The following is a 13,457-nucleotide window of genomic DNA, read 5'->3' on the forward strand; positions in this document are numbered from 1 at the left end:
TTGTAAATCGTATCGTGTACAACAAACTTTCTTCAAGTTAATCAAAATAATCTTTCTTCTGCAAAACACACTTTCATGCATATTGTGCACGATTGTTTGTTTGTTTGTAGATAGACAGACAGACAGACAGATATGTAGGTATATTTTATATATATATGTATATTTGTGTGTGTTTTATATATATATATATATATAGGTCTTTTCTTTTATTCTTTATTTGTTTCAGTCATTTGACTGCGGCCATGTTGCAGCACCGCCTTGAAGGGTTTTAGTCGAAGAAATCGACTTCAGGCTTATTCTATCGGTCTCTTTGCTGAACTGCTAAGTTACGGGGACGTTAACACACCAACATCGGTTGTCAAGCGATGGTGGGGGGACAAAGACACGCACACATAAATATATATACATATATATATATATCATCATCATCGTTTAACGTCTGCTTTCCATGCTGACATGGGTTAAACGGTTTGACTGGGAACTGGTGGGCCAGATGGCTGCACCAAGCTCCAATCTGATCTGGCCCCATGTTCAAAGATCATGCTTCAACACCTCATCCCATGTCTTTCTGGGTCTACCTCAACCACAGGTTCCCTCCACAGTTAGAGATCGACACTTCTTTATACAGCTGTCCTTGCCCATATGCATCACATGACCATACAAGCACAGTCATCTCTCTTGCACACCACATCTGATTCCTCTTATGCCTAACTTTTCTCTCAAGATGCTTACACTCTGTCGAACATGCACTACTAACTTGGTCACTTAGATAACGGAAATTATCTACTGCCTCTAGCTTGCCACCCCTAGCAGTTGATGGAGTCTATTTTCTGCACATTTTCAGCGTTTATTGTACCTGTGCCTCTTCCACATACAAAAGCTAGTTTCCCTGTTAACCTTCCTCTGATATTGCTGCACCTTTTAGGTGTCCAAAGCTTACACCAGGTGCATCTTATGGAGTTTCTACCTACACCTTTTTTACAGATCGAGCAGGGCCATCCACCTGAAGGAATTTGTGATATGTCTGCCTTCCTACTTACTCAGACTTACTAAGTTCAACATATACATAAATACATACTGTTGGGCCAAGATATCTCCCTGTCAAGATTTTGTGGGAACAACACTTGTAGCTGTGTCTGAGCAGTCTTTTCTAGAATCTGCTCTAGACATGTCTCCACACACAATTGGGAAGAGGTTAGAAAATGTGCCTCAAGATTACTTTAGCTCAGCTCCTTCAACTGGTGCTTCACGCCCGTCTTTGTGAACAAAAGGAACAATCATCATCATTAGTATTGAATCTTGAAATATACTGAACTAGACAAACAAAACAGCCTTTGGTTGGAATGGTAGACACCATTCATCTCTTGGAAACTGGTGTGCTTCAATACTGATATTGCACTCTTTGTGAAACAAGACTAGCTACTAAGGTTCAGCTGAAGAAAAACAGCAGCAGATATATCTTCTATTGGAATGCAAATCCATCAGAAGTGTGACACTTATATGGAGTAGGCTTTGCAGTCTGTAATGACCTAGTGAATGGGCTGCATAAATTATTTAAAGGTATTGCTGAAAGATTGATAACTCTCTGCTGACTGACAGATACAAGAGGCATCTGTATGTATGTGCCTGTACTTGACACAGACACAAAAGTAAAGGAGGAATTTTATGCTACTTTAGACTATGTCCTATCCACAATACCAAAACAAGATAAAGTCATCAAATTTCTGCAATGGCATTAAAAGAGGGTTTGGGAAAGGCTAGTTCGAATGACATTCTGCTTCTAAGTGAATATGAGTATCATAACTTAGTAATCACCAATACACTATTTTGACAAGCAAACTGATACAGATGCATGACAACATTCATGACTAGCCCTTTAGCATTCAGATTACTCTGTCAAACATTATTTATTCACATTGTTTCGAACTGATCAGGCATTATCTTGTACCCTTGAATTTTATTTTTTAAATGACACTGTGTGGTAGGTGTGAGGGGCTAGATGTTGCCACTTTGAACATAAAACAGAATATTTTTACCAGCATGGACCAAAGTCCAATGAATGAAGCCGTTAAGAGTAAAAAGAGAAGTGCCATAAAGGCTTCAGTGGTTTTGCTTCAATAAACAGGAAGTTGCTCCCTCTAATCCACTATGAAGACAGATTATGGGAAATGTAGAGCACATACAATATCAGGGTAATCAAGTATCACAGAATGCGGATACTAACGAGGAAATCCAAAACCATATAAAATGTGTTAATTTAAACTTTGATCATCAGAAAAGAGAGGTGTATTGAAGATCATGAACTGAAACAAACAACTAAAGTTATGTTGTAGTTGTTGATGTTGTTGTACACAGTCTCCTCCACGATTCATCTCCATAACCTGGAAATATATTACAAGAGATATCTGAGGAAAAGCATGCACATCCAAATACAGAAAGCACAAAAGAATGTCTTCTTGGTCTAATAAGCCAGTTTCTCCTACACTGAACGTATGATTATGTAGCCTTGCCTTTGTTAGTCTGGCCATGTTGTGCATATGCCGGTCTGTCGGTTGCCCAAACAACTACTTCGGTAGCAGCTGAATGAAGAAAGTGCTTTCGGCGGGGGGGGGGGGGGCAAAGAAAGACGTCCAAAGACATATTGAAAGGAAATCTTCGTTGTCATTGATTAGCCTCTGATCCAACAAACCTCCATGATCAAACGCGACGCAGTAATGATTTGGCTGCTATTTCAAGCAGATCAAGTAATAATGTAGAGGATCGTCTTTAGCTAGGATGAGTAGTTATTTTAGCTTAACCTCAGGTCAGTTTTGATCCAATAGACTTATAAATGCTGGTAGTAACGAAAGAATGCCGACTTATCAAAGGCACACCACCTTTGACCATCCCATCTTTATTTTCCAGGTGTTATTTAAATAAATGACTGTTTTTAAATATTTCTGTCGATTTTAACAATGAAATCGATGTACTGAAGTGAAACAAGCGGCTAGTTGAACAGCAGTAATATATATACACGTGCATCCACACTCACACACGTGGCCAGAAGACTTCAAATCATACGGATTGGTCACGGTAGCAATACTTTTTAAACATGGGATGGTCACAGTTGGAACGCCTTTAAAGAAAGGGGAGCATTTAGAAAAGCGCATGCATTCACGCGTCCGCATATCCCCATATGACCAAATGAATCGGACGTGTTACTTTCCATTTTGAATTTTTTTTTTTTCCTTATATGCTAAATTTCAGTGATGACAAGCGTCCAGTTGTTCGGGCAACTGAATTTTCTCCTCATTGAATTAGCAGGTGAAGTGATTGAATATTCCACAGACACGTGTAATTCTCTTAGAATCAGCGTGACAATGTGACAAGCACGAATCTTTGAATTCATTCACACACATGTATATATATATATATTCTTTCACACACACATAAACAATTGCAAACATTATATTAATAATTATTTACCTTGATTGTTCTTTAGGTCTCTTTGTTTCTTTCCAAAGTCTGATTTTAACTTTATATAACTTACGATCCAATTCATTTATCACATAGTGTAAAGCAAGGAACGTTCGTTGCGGTTGTTGCTACTGCTACTACTACTACTACTACTATTGATAGATAGATAGATAGATAGATAGACTCACGCGCTTAAAAACCAAAACTATATTTGGCGAGATCTATTGTTAAGCCTATATTTTATTATATATATATATATACATACATATATATATATATATATATATATATATATATATATATATACCACGAGGTGTTTTTCTTGTGAAGTAATAGTTCTGTTTGTCAAACTCTAACGATAACAAATGTTTACATGTGAATTACTACACCAACGTGCTTTCCTTTCGCTTCTCTGTTTGTGTTTAGTTTCTCTTATTTCATATTTGTCCTCGTCGCACGAGTAAGCGCGAGTTGCTTTTGGTATTAATGTTTTATAGGGAGTTGCAGGGGGTGGATGGCTGATGAGGAGAATCACTTGGAGAGAGGTGTGATGGGGGGGGAGTTACGTCAAAGAATTGCGTGAGACAATGAGGAGGAGAAGGAGGAGGCTTAGTCAGAGATGAGGAAAAGAAACGAAAGCTGGGAGGACGAGAGGACGATAACGGGAGAAAGAGGAAGAGAGAGGTCAAATAGGGGGAGTACTGGATGTTAGAAAAGAAGAAGAAAGACGAAGAGGAGGAGGAGGAGGAGCGGGCGATAGGAAGAGGGACGTAAGATAAACAGGAATGTATATGATAGAGTGAGGGGGTATTGTCAAAAGGAGGAGGAAGATTTAGCAAAGGGCAAGAGTTAATAGAGAGAGGGAGAATTGAAAGAATTATATAATAAAGAAGGAAGGAAGGAAATATACGATAACGATTAAGGAGGGGTGGTAAGAAGAAGTGTTAATAGATAAAGCAGAAGATAAATTCGGGGAGATGAAAAATAAAAGAGATTAAAGGTGGTGGGGCAAGCTTGAAAAGAGAGGTAATAGAACAGAAGAAAAAGTAGAAGGTGGATACGAGAGAAAAAGAAAAGAATGATTAAATAGAAAGAGAGAGGGTTGAGGAAAGATAAACTGAAGATACGTTGAGAGAAAGACAGGCGAAAGGAGGGAGATAAAGAGGGGGGAGAGTAGGATAACTAGAAATAGGAGGAGGGAGAGGAAGGAGAAGGAATTAGAGAGTACAAGAAAAGAAGAAGCAGGTGTGAGAAGAAAAAGAAGTCGAGAATTATAAGAGAAAAGGTGTAAAGACAGGGGAAGTGATCGAGGTGTGGCAAGACTAGAAAGAAAAAAAAGAGGTCTCCAGTTTTGTAGTTTAATTCCATTCACATCTAAGGTGTGCCATAGGAATATAAATTACACAGACGACCTCGGTGGAATTTTAACTGAGAACATGAAGGGCCTGTAATGTATTTTGTCCCATGCTCTGTAATTAAACTGTTTCTAATTAGACCTGAAATTTGAGTGAGTGGGTTAGTCGTGATAACCGATTCCCAGTACTTAACCAGCGCGTTATTTTATCACAACAGGGAAAGGCAATGTTGACCTCAGCAGGATTTGAACTCAGAACGCAAAGAACCAGAAGAAAAGCTGCGTCAGACGTCCTAATGGTTCTGCCAAACAACCACTCTTGTAAAAAAATTATTAATGAGGACAGCAGGGTACCGATTTAGCAGAGATAGAACAATATCAATGGGAAAGAGAGAAAAGGAAGGAAGAGCAATGTAAACACTGAAGAGATTGCACAACCAAAAAAAGGAAGGGGACAGAAAGGGGAGTCGTGTAACTGCAAAGAGACCTGTGTCATGTAGGCAGAGCCAAATTAAGACCAACAATGGTTTTGCTCTTCATACTTCCATTGTCTAAAAGACCCACTAAGATATAATAAGTCATTGTGATTGCTGTGTATGTCACCTACCAGATTCCAATTGTGTTGTATTCCCTATTTTAAAGTATATCATAAACTTCTTCAGTGCTATTATTAACGTTAGTTTTGGCAGAATCGTTGGAGCATCAGAAAAAATGCTGTGTAGTATTTTTCTGGCTCTACATTTTGAGGTCAGCTATGCTTTTCATTATTAGAGGTTTTGATATAATAAAATACCAGTCAAGTACTGGTATTTTGTACCAATTTCCTGTTCTTCACTCCTCAAGAAATTTCATTTCTTGTGCCAAAATTAGGAAGAATTATTATTATTATTGTTGTTGAGGCAGTCGGCTGGCAGAATTGTTAGAGCATCGGACAAAATGTCGAACAGTATTTCTTTCAGCTCTTTATGTTGAGATCAAATCCTTCCAACTTTGTCTTTCATCTTTTGGGGTCAATAAAATAAGTACCAGTCAAGTATTGGTGTCAGTATAACCAACGTAGCCACCTCCCCTTGAAATTACTGGTCTTGTGCCAAAATTTGAGAGAATTATCATTATTATTGCTAAGGAGACAAGCTAGCAGAATCATCAGCATGGTGAATGAAATGCTTCTCTGCATTTCTTCCAGTTCTTTATGTTTTCAGTGAAAATTCCACCAAGGGGAACTTTGCCTTTCATTCTTTCAGGGTCACTAAAATAAGTCTGTTGCTTTATGCTTGCTACTGCTGATAATGACGATGACGATGATGATAGTCATTTCAGTAAATATGTTAACACTCAATTATTTCACGCCATTTTTTTACTGGTTTATTAGACCAAAGAGAGAGAAGTGCCTTTGCCTTTCAGTTGTGCACTAGATTTTTGAACAGAACTTAAAAGCTAAGACTTCAGCCAGAACAAGGATTTGATGGAGAGTTCGGCAGCCACCCTCAGCCATACATTGTCTGTAATGGAGGAAGAAAGACAACAAGAAGCAAAAGGACAGAATGAAACGTTGGACCTTACCTTGTCGACCGCAGCGGAGTACACGATCGCTCCTGATCAGAACACGTCTTTCTCGTAACCTCTGTTTTCTGACTGGCCCCACGTGCTAGTCTTCGACCGCGTGTCGCCGACTTCCGATCTGACCCTTCCGGTCTGGCCCTTCCGGTCTGGCTTCACCTCTGTTTGCCTCACCCCTCTCCACCACAACACATAGCTCGTCACAGCCCATAACACCACACGCCCCCCTGATCTATAGATCATTCAACCGGCTCTCCCACTCACTCCTCGCTCCCGAACTACCTTAATTGGTTTCATAATCAGTCAACCAGGGAGGAGGGGACCGCTCCCTCTGTGGTCGCTGTGCGACCCCGGGACTGGCCTGAGTTCCTGGCGCGCTGCCTTCATCTTGCCTACTGTTGCTGTCTTCATCATCCTGCCCACTGCAGCTGGTTCCATCCTCTGAAGCACTGACAATCTTCCGCTCATCCAAAACATGGCGTGGCATACCATCGACTGAGACGTTGTTCTTTGAATTGATGGAGGTTATAGTTCCTTTCCCCCATTGTGATGTGCACCGTGCATTTGGGGGTTTTACCCAAACTTCTTCCCCGATCTGCACGAAGGTGTGCTCTTCTTCTCCCCGGAGTCGCATTGATGCAATACACGGGTGCCTCCACTCGTACCTGAATATTGCCCTGTGTGGCACCGACTCCTCAGCCTGTCCTGACCTGGGCGACATATTGTACCAAAATACGGCCTCGATTGGCGAAATGTGGCCCCTCTCTGCCATGGTCTTGATGGTACGATGATGCCTTTCCACCACTCCATTTCCACTTGGCCGGTATGACCTGCCACCCGTCAAGCATTTCTTTCAGCACCTCCGAGCGAAATGCAGTGCCATTATCCAGCAGCAGCTCATCCACGGGGCCTCGTTCCAGGAATATCCCATTTAACACTCCTGCGATTTCCTCTGCAGTCCCCGTCTTCATCTCCCTCCATATGGCCATCCGCCCCGGTCCGCAGTCAACCATTGAGAGGTACGTCCCCTGCCGGTAGTGTGTTACGTCCACTGCCAGTCGTTTCCAGTTGTGGGCCACTGGAATACTTCCCGCCTCATGTACGCCCGGAGCAAGGTCAATAGACTGGCACCTGTCACAGCTGCTAACCACTCTCTGCACGCTCCGCCTCGTTACCTCGGAGTCAACTTTCCTGGCGAGGAACAACGTCCTGTCCACTCTCATGTGATGCATGGTATGCAGTCTCCTCAACTCCGAGTCACTCAGACAACATACTGCAGCCACAGCCCGCTCCGCATCCTCTGGCACCTGCAACCAAGCTCGCTTTACCCTGGTTAGGACGTCTGCCCTGTTCTTTTCGGAAGGCACAAAGATTACGCTCAGCTCCAGATCGAACTCAGCGGTTAGCTCCCGCAATATTCCCAATCGGCGCTTTACCAGCAACTCCGCAGCCCCTTTGGTTCGCACCCTCCGCTCATCGGTGAGGACTGTCGTCACCCAACCAAGCACAGTGGCCGAATCGGTTCTAATCTCGATGGTGCACAGCCCCCACTTCAAGGCCAGGTTCACCCCCTTCAGCACGGCATCCAACTCTGCCACGTTGATATGGTTGCAGTCATCCATCTTCCTGAGCCAGGCTGCATCTTCCACCACGGTGCCTCCCATTTCCAAGACGACCCCTATTGCGATGCTACTGGCGTCACACCAAACGATCTCACTCTTTGATTTGGGAACATACCAACTGCCCCTCACTGGATCCTCTGCTCTCACTCTGACCAAGACTTCCTGCATCATGTCGGTCGTTTTCTCCCCAACTCTGTCATTCCACTTTGCTCCTTCGGCTCGTCTCTTGATGAAGCTACATGCTGTCCGAAGCCATCCTGCAACCGGGTAATGTCCCACCAGCTTCCCACACACCGAGAACAGTTCCCGCCTACTCACGCTGGTGCCCAGTTCAGGGATCTCGTTTCCTCTCCGGAACACCAGCTCGCCCGATCTGTCTTTTTGTAGCTTCAGCTCCAGCGCAGCTCCCCCCACCATCGACTCAGGCGGCTTCGCAATCAGCCCTAACCTCTCCAGGTGTCTCACTACCTCGGTGGCTGGCACTACAGTCTCGTCAACCAAAATGTCGTCGATGTAGGAACTGGTGGCCTTCCTTATCCTCTCCTCTTTCCCTAGGACGGACTTGAGCACCATCGCCATAATTTTCGGAGCGGAATTCAGCCCGAAACCCAGCCTGGTTAAACAGTACGTCCGGCCCTTGTACCGCACCAGCTGGTATCGCCACAGCTTGTCACTCACACGGAGCTGCAAATATGCCGACTTCAAGTCGACGATCGTCGCTGCCTTGGTCGACTGTCTCCACACACGTAACGTCTCACCGCAAACGTCCGTTGCCTCGCCTCCCGTGTGGCACGATATATGGTCGTTCAGCTCCCTAAAGTCCAGCACCGGTCTGACTTTTCCTTTCGTCGGCTGCACCACCGCCATCAGGGGCAGCACTCCACTCACCACCTCCTCTTTCCACGGGACAAGGACTCCTTCCCTGATCCATCTCTCTACCTCCTCGTCGAACTCGACGCCGGCGTGACCTTTCAACGTATACTGGTAGCAGCTCACCCTGTTCTTTAGTAGTGGGGGCTCGTCCTTCCATCGCCACTCTATCGTCCACCTCCGACCATCAAACGCCGCCTGAAAATCTTTGTCTTCAATGGTGTAAGCGGCGCTGTCCTCGACGGGGCTCTGCTCTCCCTGGCGGTCCCGACTCACGGCGCACGATGCCCCCACGCTTCCGAACGTGACCTCATCTCCTGCAATCCTAATGCCACCAAGACGGTTGATGGCGTCCATCCCCAACACCACGTCAATCTCATCCACCAAGTGGCCAACTACAATTGCTTGCAGCGTTAGCTTTGCTCCCTGCACCTCAATCTGCACGTCAGTAATGCCTTCACAGCGTACCTCTCTTCCGTCGACTGCCCTCACACTGCTTTCTCCACTCCACGTCTCAACCACTCCCGGAGTTATCAGGGTCGTTGTACAGCCCGTGTCCACAAGGGCACGCGACATCTTCCCATCCACTAGCACATCAACAACGGGTAGAAAAAATGGCGCCTTTATTGATCTGAAAGGGAGACCGCTGGCGCAGTAGTCTCCCTTAGACCGTTTCCCTGCAGACATTCGCTGGCTATATGCCCCGTTTCACGACAACGGTAGCAGATGACCTCAAGCTTAGGTAACTTACAGTCTCGCACCATGTGCGGGCCCTGACACCGGAAACACTGTCCTTTGAACGGTCGCACACGTTCCTTCTTCGACCCCTCTCCGCCACTCCTTGGCCGGCCACCTTTTGCTGTCGCCGCTGCTGCCATCGGCGACGACCTACGACAGGAAACTAACATACGAGCTCTCGATATTATATCCGCCATGGGCATGGTGCTCACGTCCGGCAGTTTCTGCAATTCGACCGACAGGTGGTCAGGAAACCCAGTCACAAACGCCAACTTTACCGTTTGATCCAGTGATTCTCCCTCGTACACCGCCAGTCTAGCCAACCTCCTAAGTTCGTTGGCAAACACGTCAACCTGTTCGCCGGTCCACTTCGCTCTCCCCAGGCGAGCGTATGCCTCAAACATTCCTTCTGCGAAGGCCTCCATCAAGCGGATTTCTATTTTCTCCGCGCTAACTTGGTCCCTCTCTTCCATCTCTAAAAATAGCGCCAACGCCGGACCATCCAAGTAGAGCGGTAGAAAACTTGCCAAGTCGCATATCCCTTGGAGCTTCGCGACCAGCTTCATCTTCTTTAGCCATGCGACCATGTCCGTGTCGGCGCAAAACGGCTTAATCATATCACTAGCGATCCAGACTACACTCATAATTTTTTTTTTTTTCTTATGGGCCGAAATAGCTTGTGGTGAGATGGAGGAAGAAAGACAACAAGAAGCAAAAGGACAGAATGAAACGTTGGACCTTACCTTGTCGACCGCAGCGGAGTACACGATCGCTCCTGATCAGAACACGTCTTTCTCGTAACCTCTCTGTTTTCTGACTGGCCCCACATGCTAGCCTTCGACCGCATGTCGCCGACTTCCGATCTGACCCTTCCGGTCTGGCTTCACCTCTGTTTGCCTCACCCCTCTCCACCACAACACATAGCTCGTCACAGCCCATAACACCACATAAATGAAATTCAAAGTTATTCTCTTTCTCTCTACAGCAGAGCTCAGCTAGAGTAAGAAATTGGTAGGGAGATCAGAAAACTTTAATCTCTCTCTTTCTCCCTCCATCTCTATCTATCTATCTATCTATCTATCTATCTATCTACCTATCTATCTATCTATCCATCAGCCAGCCAGCCAGCCATCTATCTATCTAGCCATCTATCCATCTATCTATCCATTCATCTATCTATTTATCCATCCATCCATCTATCTATCTATCCATCCATCTATCTATCTATCTATCTATCTATCTATCTATCTATCTATCTATCTATCCACTTACCTATCTACCTATCCACTTACCTATCTACCTATCTGTGTACCTGTCTATATTCTTTTCCTCTCTCTTTCTTCAACTATACTCCATGCCTTTCTTTTATCTTAGCAACATTTTCCATCCACTCTACGTGTGTCACACAAGACAACATTTATTTCCATAAACATGTGAATTAAACACTACTGACTTTCCAAACATTCACATGCTCAACGTTATCACCAGAGCACATGTCAACTCAAATCTTGTTTTAATCATCATCGTCGTTGTTGTCATCATTATCATTTTAACATCTACTTCTCTCCATCTGCATGGGACAGATAAGAATATGTTAGGGGCCAAGTTTTTCTACAGGCAGATGCCCTTTTTGTCACCAGCCCCCACCTCTCAGTCTACAAAATAACAAAAAAACAGAACCTGTTTTATGCGAACAATGGGAACAAATGACACCATATGAATGGACCTTTCCTTTACAAAGATTTGTGCAACATGTCAAGAAGTTTGGCTATGTTTTCACAGTGGACTGCAAGCAAAAAGCATCATCAGGAAGTCATTACTTACAAACTCACACACACACACACACACACACACACACACACACACACACACACACAAAAGATGGGCTCCTTTCAGTTTCTATCTACCAAATCCACTCACAAGAGAAAGTATAAGGTTATGAGGTCCCTCTAATCCTGTCTCATTGAAGACTATTCAACCTCTCTAAGAAAATGCATCCAGTATGTGCTATAAAGTGGTTAGCATCCACTTATAGAAACCAAGCCAAATGACACATATGAACACCTTGACTTTGAAGGCAATAACCCCCTATGGGGAGTGATTTGGGCCATAACAATCAGTCCAACTACACAGAATAGTTACATTTAAAGAGCCTATGTGGAGCTTGTATGTGGCCATTCAATTTGTCAGACATAGCAAGGTAAATCTACCTCAAATCATTCTTTAACATTTCAAATTAAGAACATACAGTTCCTGATACACACATGAAAAGATGGTTACAGCTGGAATGTCTTCAATGATAGGTTTGCTCAATGAAGCCGACCTATGGTCTAAGATGTGAACAACAGCAACATAGGCTAAAGAACAACATAACATCAAAGCAAATCTGGAATATCTTGCTCAGGCACAATTCCTGGTCAGTTCAAGATGGTTTACACCTCACACTTGGAGCGTCTTTTCCTTATTCTGATACAGGATAAGGCGTAATGATTAAGAGCGCAGGCCACTAACCCCAAGATTCCAAGTTTGATTCCAGGCAGTGACCTGAATAATAACAATAATAATAATAATAATAATAATAATAATAATAATAATAATAATAATAATAATAATAATAATAACATCGAAAAATACTTTAGGAATGAGAACCCAGGTTCAAAATTTCCCCAAGACACCTGATGAAAGCTGGAGGGTATATCAGCTGAAACGTTGTGTTAATATGAAACAAGATGAAGACAAATATACGTCAAATGTAAATAATGTACATAATTCCTCATCTTTTAAATGTAGAACAGAATAAAACTTTTGTTTTCTAACTACCTGAACTGGAGAAGTTCCAGATATGGAAGCAAGGTCTAGAACATATTCCAATAACAACTTGCTTAACAAGTCAGCAAATGTGGAGAACTATCACTGGAAACAAAATATTAGGCCACCTTTTATATATTTACATGGATAGAATGACAGCCCTCAGAACTGGTATGTTCAATAACAACATAAGCTAAGGGGTTCATATTATCTTATCTATAAACATATTCAACATATTGAAATAACTATTTCCTGGCTATCGGCTGTCCTGGTTGTATATATTGTAATTGTTCAAATAACAGATATGAAGCTAGAATACAATAGTAATTCTAAGACTTTGCACATTCCTTCTTGTCTGGCTCAGTGACATGCTCCTTTTGAATAGCATCGAATTTAAAATAAATTTATACTCTCTCTCTCTCTTTCTAGCTGTCTGCCTGTCTGTCTACCTATCTATTTATCTATCTATCTATCTCTATATCTATCTATTTATCTGATGTTTTGGTCAGCATCACCTGGAGTCATTTTCTAAAATTTTGGTTAAGATTCTTGGGATTAAGATTTCTAGTTTTTACTCATCCACATAGGAACAGTTATTTTTCCAGTCTTAAAAGCACTGAGTTATATAGATACTCTCTTGTCACTATCTGCCATTAGAAATGCTGAAAACCAGTGATGTCATTCTGTAACCAATGATGTTATTCTTCATTGATTGCAAAGGAAAATTCAAAAAGAAAATAAATGAATTTGGAAAAGTGAAAAAAAACAACAAAAGCTTATTTTATTTTTTGTTTTGTTTCTTGTGAATTTTGTTTTAGTTTAGTCGCCAGGCAACAACGGTATCAACATACCTTAGATCAGCTGTATTCCAGCAGTTGACCATCCCAACTTTCTACAGGTGTCTAAGACTACATTATCCAATATATCCTTGTTTATATAGGACTGTGGTTTGATTTAAAGGAGAATTAGCTGCTATTTCTAGCACACCATGCAACCACATAGAGGTTACCTTGTTAACTCATAGGATTTTTTTAAAGAGTTAGTTGACA

At 42.9% G+C, this 13,457-nt stretch overlaps 1 protein-coding gene across 1 annotated transcript in view; it reads right to left on the reverse strand.

The window, feature by feature from the left end:
- Positions 1 to 3,998, reverse strand: part of LOC106869413 (MFS-type transporter SLC18B1) — a 45,087-nt gene extending 41,089 nt beyond the window's left edge. The window contains exon 1 of the mRNA XM_014915143.3: positions 3,466 to 3,998. The gene's annotated coding sequence lies outside the window, so the exon portion shown is untranslated. The remainder of the gene's footprint in view (positions 1 to 3,465) is intronic.
- Positions 3,999 to 13,457: the final 9,459 nt, after the last annotated feature.

This window comes from Octopus bimaculoides, chromosome 10, assembly GCF_046866305.1.
Source record: "Octopus bimaculoides isolate indiv1 chromosome 10, ASM4686630v1, whole genome shotgun sequence".
NCBI classification, from domain to species: domain Eukaryota; kingdom Metazoa; phylum Mollusca; class Cephalopoda; order Octopoda; family Octopodidae; genus Octopus; species Octopus bimaculoides.